A 7,254-nucleotide genomic window follows, 5' to 3' on the forward strand; every position below is an offset into this window, starting at 1 on the left:
GGACGCGTCGCGTGGGCTACTGGGAGTGGTAGTTCCAGGGGCGCGCTTCCGGTTGGACCGGAAGCGCCTTCTTGGCCAAGTCCTGAAGCGGCACTTGTCACAAGTTCCGCCTCCTAGGGATTTACTGGGACAGCAGTGTCCGAGGCCTTGGCGAGGTGGGCTATACCGTCCTAGACGCGGACCGCGCCGGCAAGGGGGTGGGGAAGCTCGGTAAATCGCCGCCCGGCGAGCCTCAGTTTGCCTGTCCGTAAAATGGCAGCTCACAGTAGCCGCACTTTGTAGTAACTTCGTTGAAGTCTGTTGAAGCGCTTTCCTTTTCATTCAGTAGTTGAAGAGTTGTGAGGGAAGGGCTGTTATGTACCCCTTTCAGTCAAGGAACCTAATTTTGAGCTTCGGCTCACGTATGAAGCCCTACCCCTTGTTACGAATAGAATTTGAGTCTGCTGAACCAAGGCCTCCTTCCCAGGAAAGGAGTTAGGAGGAACCCTTGCCCAGAGGATTCTGGCCCTCCTGGCCCCTACTCTTTCCTCCCCATTCGCCTCGCCTGTTAATTTGTCCACCCACGTTTCTATTGTTTAGTTGCCACAACAGTAAGATGGTCTGGAGAAGGAAATAGCAACCCACTCCAGTGTTCTTGCCTGGAGAATCCCACGACGGGAGCCTGGTGGGCTGCCATCCATGGGGTCACACAGAGTCGGACACGACTGAAGTGACTTAGCAGCAGCAGCAGCAAGATAGTCAGAGTGAGTGACGGGTTGGAGAGAGCCTGGGGGCATCAGAAAGGCTCTGCTGTGAGCCAGGGCATGGGTCTGAGCAGAGGAGCCACAGGCCCCGGCCTCATTAAAGGATCACTCACTCTGGCTTTTGTGAGGAGAATAGGCTCAAGAGGGTGAGGGAAGAACCGTGATGACTTTTGAACCAATGCAATAATCAAGGTGGATGGGGATCAGTGGTCAGATTGTGGACAGGTTAGTATTTTAAGGGTAGCGCCAACAGGCAGGGGGTTCAAGTTTGTGCATCATGGACTGCAGTCCAGCCCCTAATATGGAGAACAAGGCGTGGAGAAGGCCTCTCAACGCAGAGCTGTTTACCGAGGGTGAGTGGAGAATGTGTTACAGGTGTGTGATGAAACTGCTTCCCTTTTGTCCAGGCCCCCTCCTATTTTGGTTACGGGAGCTTGCTGGATGGTGCCCTGCTCTCTCTGAGTGATGGGGTGGCCAAGACTGGGCCACACAGCCGTTTTGGATGCCTCTGTTACAGAAGTCTGGGCTGTGTCTGAGCTGTTACTGCGGTTTCTGAATGGGAAAAGACCAGAGCGGTAGTAGAATCTATGCTCTCCGTGGACATGCTCCCTCTGAGAGATGTCCAAAATGTGATCACCCCCTGGCAAGTGAAGGGCTCCAGCTGGTTCCATTTCGTCATAGCCAGATGAAAATGAAAAGTAAAGGGAGGGTGAGTCAAGGACACCTTATTTGGAAAAAGTAGGGCATTTTATCGGAGAAGGCAATGGCACCCCACTCCAATACTCTTGCCTGGAAAATCCCATGGACGGAGAAGCCTGGTAGGCTGCAGTCCCTGGGGTCACTACGAGTTGGACGGACTTCACTTTCACTTTTCACTTTCATGCATTGGAGGAGGAAATGGCAACCCACTCCAGTATTCTTGCCTGGAGAATCCCAGGGACGGGGGAGCCTGGTGGGCTGCCATCTATGGGGTTGCACAGACTCGGACACAACTGAAGCGACTTAGCAGCAGCAGCAGGGCATTTTATGAGCTGAGTTGTAGGGTCACCAACAATAAAATAACTAGTACAAGTCATCTAGACTCGAAGTTATTAGTTTGGTGCAAAAGCAATTGCAGTTTTTGCTTGTTCAAATTTACCGTTTGATACTGTTTTTGTTGTTTTGTTCAGTTGCTAAGTCGAGTCTGACTCTTTGCAATCCCATGGACTGCAGCACGCCTGGCTCCCCTGTCCTTCACTTTTTCCTGGAGTTTGCTCAAATATTGATATTGGAATACATTCTAAATAAATGTGGTTATGTTATATATAATTTGAATGCACATTTCTCATTTTTTTTGGTAATGATATTACTTGCTGTTGATTTTATATTTATTTTAGACTGAGAAAGATTTAGTGCAGGAAGAGAAGAGGGTAACAGAGGATGAGATGGTTGGATGGCATCACCAACTCAATGAATGTAAGTTTGACCAAACTCCAGGAAATAGTGAAAGACAGGGAAGCCTGGCATGCTGTAGTCCATGATGTCGCAAAATGTTTGACACAACTTTGCAACTGAACAACAACAACAGTGGAAATGATGTTAGACAAAAAGCAAATTCCAGAAATTTTCTTATTTGAGTTCAAAATGGATCATAAAGCAGCGGAGACAACTCGCAACATCAACAATGCATCTGGCCCAGGAACTGCTAATGAACATACAATGGTAGTTCAAGAAGTTTCGCAAAGGAGACAGGGCTTTGAAGATGAGTGTAGTGGCTGGCCATCAGAAGTTGACACCAAAAAAAAAAAAAGAAGTTGACACCAACTGAGAGCATCATCGAAGCTGATTCTTTACAACTACATGAGACATTGCCAAAGAACTCAACGTCAACCATTCTATGGTTGTTTGGCATTTGGAGCAAATTGGAAATGTGAAAAACATCCATCAGTGGATGCCTCATGAGCTGACAAAAAAAAAAAAATGTTGTTTTGTAGTGTCCTCTTATTCTGTGCAACAGTGAACCATTTCTTGATTGGATTGTGACATGCAATGAAAAGTGGATTTTATATGATAACCAGCAATGACCAGCTCAATGGTTGGACTGAAAAGCCCCAAAGCACTTCCCAAAGGCAAACTTGCACCAAAAAAGGGTCATGGTCACTATTTGGTGGTCTACTGTTGGCCTGATCCACTACAGCTTTCTGAATCCTGGTGAAATCATTACATCTGAGAAGTATGCTCAGCAAATGTATGAAACACACCAAAAACTGCAACACCTGTAGCCGGCATTAGTCAACAGAAAAGGTTCAGTTGTCTATGACAATGCCTGACCAAACATGAGATAACCAAGGCTTCAAAAACTGAATGAATTGGGCTACAGAGTTTTGCCCCATCATTTGTATTCACCTGACCTCTGGCCAATCAGCTACCCCTTCTTCAAGCATCTTGAGAACTTTTTGCAGGAAAACCACTTCCACAAACAGCAGGATGCAGAAAATGCTTTCCAAGAGTGCATTGACTCCTAAAGCGTGGATTTTTATATTATAAGAATAAGCAAACTTTTCTCATTGGCAAAATCTTGATTGTAATGTTTCCTATTTGGATTAATAAAGATGTTTTGAGCCCAGTATAATGATTTAAAATTCATGGTCCGAAACTGCAAGTACATTTGCACCAATGTAATACCTCATGCTCTCAAACCCTAGGATTAACTCATTTTCTCCAGCTAATATTCTAAAAGTCACAAAGGTCAGCACTTGGGATTCTGAGTACCCCTCCTTGCCCCCAGGTGAAAGTCAAGATGTTTCTCTATAGCTGGTGACCATGCAGAGGCTCCCCTTTCACAGGTCTGCTTTGCCACCAGTTCAACATTCAGCATCCAATTTCTCCTGTCCCTGGAATTTAATGTTAGATGTCTGCTCCTTTTTCTTTTAAGAAAAATATGTAAGACAAAAATTTGTAAGAGATTCAATGAAACCTGTGAAAAGACTCCTAAGCTGAATAAAAAAAATGAAAAAGAACATCAACCTACAGGCCTAAACCCCTTTGTTCCCCTCTCTTCATTGGAAAAGACTCTGATTCTGGGAAAGATTGAGGGTAGAAAGAGAAGGAGATAGAGGATGAGATGGTTGGATACAATCACCAACTTGAGCAAACTCCAGGAAATAGTGAAGGACAAGGAAGCCTGGCGTGCTGCAGTCCATGGGGTCACAAAGAGTCGGACACAACGTAGCTACTGAAAAACATTCCCCTCTGGAATAGAAACCCCCCTTCTTCCAGGGGAGCCACTGTCCTGAATGAGATGTGAATCACGCCATGTGTTTCCTGAAAGTTTACAATGTGTTGTTTCATAACAATACAAAGCACTTTTTGCATGCATATAAAAGCATCGAATTTCATCTACAACTTGCATTTTTTGCTCCATAAATTTATCATTACAAGATTTATTCTTTTGGCTTTGTGTAGGGTTTTTTGTTGCTGTTGTTTGTTTTGCCAGGTTACCTGTCGGAATCTTAGTTCCCCAACCAGGGACTAAACCCAGCCCCCTGCAGTGGAAGCATGGATTCCTAAGCACTAGACCTCCAGGAGAGTCCAAAAATTTATCCTTTTTGATATGTGAGACTCAATTTCATTTATTTTCGCTGCTGTATAGTTTCCCATTGAATGACTATACCACAATTTGTTTATCCTTTGGACTTTTGATGGCCACTTAAGTTCATTGAAAAATACTCATTAAAACAACACCCTAGAGTCCATGCTCCACAAAAGAAGCCACCATGATAGGAAGCCCATGCACTGCAACTAGAGGAAAGCTCGCACAGCAATGAAAACCCAGCACAGCCAGAAACAATTTTTTTAAGCAAAGATGTCGTCATGAGTGAGTTTATGCTAAGTTGCTTCAGTCGTGACTGACTCTGTGACCCCATAGACTGTAGCTTGCCAGGCTCCTTTCTCCATGGGATTTTCCAGACAAGAATAGTGGAGTGGGTTGCTATTTTCTCCTTCAGGCGGTCTTCCCAACCCAGGGGCTGAAACCACGTCTCTCATATCTCCTGCATTGGCAGATGGATTCTTTACCACTAGTGCCACATGGGAAGTTTTCATGCCTTTTGATCGGGTAAAAGGAAACTGGGGAGAAAAGGGGTACACATTTTATGAAAGAAAAAAGAAAACAGTCTTATTTTTCATTTGGATTTGCAGGTGAGGGAAATGGTAATTGACATTTTATGAACACTTTAAAGCTTTCTTACTTCAGACAGAAGAGTAGTTTTCAGTATGACAATCACAAATATGATCCTTTATAGTCTCTAAATAACACCTTAAAAGAAAAACTAGAGCTTGCATCATGAGAGCATTCCGATCAGACACATTTCATAACAACCACTGTTATAAGGCTTACTAGATTTGAAATCTTTCACTCATGTGTGAACCAGCCAAATCTTTTACCTGTTATGTGTAAAAAAAGATGTCACCAGCTATATTTTTCCCTAACATAAGAATTCTTATTGTCTGCTGTTTTCAGCATCAGAGTTTTTCCAAAAGAAAAGATGCCCTTGGCTTGAAACGTTTTCTCAGCTTCAGATCCATCATGCAAGCCCCAACTTATCTGAATCAATCAATCCCTCTTAAAAGGGCAAAGGCAGGTGTCTCAGCCTTGGTTAGATTCTTGCTCCACTGGATGTTCACATGCATTACTGAAAATAAGTCCAGCTCAAGTAGGGGAATGGTGAACAGTCTCACCTTGTACACTTGGCTGCTGTACCCTGAGCATGCCACCTGGTTGGCCTCTGTCAGTGTTCACCATATGGCGAATTCAGTCATGTGCGTGGACGTCAATTTTTAATGTACTCATGCTCAGTGGCATCTGACTCTTTGCAACCCCACGGACTGTTGCCTGCCAGGCTCCTCCGTTAGTGGAATTTTCCAGGCAAGAATATTGGAGTGGGTTGCAGTTTCCTACTCCAAGGGGTCTTCACCACCCAGGGATCAAACCCGCATCTCTTGCATTGCAGGCAGATTCTTTACCACTGAGCCACTCCAGTACTGTGGCCACCTCATGCGAAGAGTTGACTCATTGGAAAAGACTCTGATGCTGGGAGGGATTGGGGGCAGGAGGAGAAGGGGACGACAGAAAATGAGATGGCTGGATGGCATCACTGACTTGATGGACGTGAGTCTGAGTGAACTCCGGGAGTTGGTGATGGACAGGGAGGCCTGGCGTGCTGTGATTCATGGGGTTGCAAAGAGTCGGACACGACTGAGCGCCTCAACTGAGCCAACAAAGCCACTGAAGCTTTGCATACTATGTGCAGGTGCTAAATCGCTTCAGTCCTGTCCCATTCTTTGCGGGTCCCTGGACTGTAGCCCCCCAGGTTTCTCTGTCCAAGGCATTCTTCTGACAAGAATACTGGAGTGGGTTGCCATTTCCTGCTCCAAAGGATCTTCCCCACCCAGGGATCAAACCCGCGACTCTTGCATTGTCAGGCACGTTCTTTACCACTAGCGCCACCTGGGTGAATGCTGCTGCTGCTGCTAAGACTCTTCAGTCGTGTCCCTGCTCTGTGCGACTCCATAGATGTCAGCCCACAAGGCTTCTCTGTCCCTGGGATTCTCCAGGCAAGATCACTGGAGTGGGTTGCCATATCCTTCTCCAATGCATGAAAGTGAAAAGTGAAAGTGAAGTCGCTCAGTCGTGTACTACTCGTAGGGATCCCAGGGACTGCAGCCTACCAGGCTCCTCCGTCCATGGGATTTTCCAGGCAAGAGTACTGGAGTGGGGTGCCATCGCCTTCTCCGACCTGGGTGAATACTATGAATACTATGCTGCTATTGCATTTCTTTTCCATGGGGATGGTCTTGATCCCTGTCTCCTGTACAATGTCACGAACCTCTGTCCATAGTTCATCAGGCACTCTATCTATCAGATCAAAATGGCTGTCTGGGGAGGCCTTACAAATAGCTGTGAAAAGAAGAGAAGTGAAAAGCAAAGGAGAAAAGGAAAGATATAAGCATCTGAATGCAGAGTTCCAAAGAATAGCAAGGAGAGATAAGAAAGCCTTCCTCAGCAATCAATGCAAAGAAATAGAGGAAAACAACAGAATGGGAAAGACTAGAGATCTCTTCAAGAAAATTAGAGATACCCAGGGAATATTTCATGCAAAAATGGGCTCGGTAAAGGACAGAAATGGTATGGACCTAACAGAAGCAGAAGATATTAAGAAGAGGTGGCAAGAATACACAGAAGAACTGTACAAAAAAGATCTTCACAACCCAGATAATCACGATGGTGTGATCACTCATCTAGAGCCAGACATTCTGGAATGTGAAGTCAAGTGGGCCTTAGAAAGCATCACTACGAACAAAGCTAGTGGAGGTGATGCAATTCCAGTTGAGCTATTTCAAATCCTGAAAGATGATTCTGTGAAAGTGCTGCACTCAATATGCCAGCAAATTTGGAAAACTCAGCAATGGCCACAAGACTGGAAAAGGTCAGTTTTCATTCCAATCCCAAAGAAAGGCAATGCCAAAGAAT

At 45.2% G+C, this 7,254-nt stretch overlaps 1 long non-coding RNA gene across 1 annotated transcript; it reads left to right on the top strand.

Moving 5' to 3' along the window:
• Positions 1–3: 3 nt before the first annotated feature.
• LOC139177340 (uncharacterized) lies at positions 4–3,354 on the top strand. The gene is made up of 2 exons (XR_011561811.1): positions 4–1,096; positions 2,120–3,354. It is a non-coding gene; the product is annotated as an uncharacterized lncRNA (long non-coding RNA).
• The last annotated feature ends 3,900 nt before the right edge of the window (positions 3,355–7,254 follow it).

The sequence above is a fragment of the Bos indicus genome, chromosome 18 (genome assembly GCF_029378745.1).
Source record: "Bos indicus isolate NIAB-ARS_2022 breed Sahiwal x Tharparkar chromosome 18, NIAB-ARS_B.indTharparkar_mat_pri_1.0, whole genome shotgun sequence".
Lineage (NCBI taxonomy): Eukaryota > Metazoa > Chordata > Mammalia > Artiodactyla > Bovidae > Bos > Bos indicus.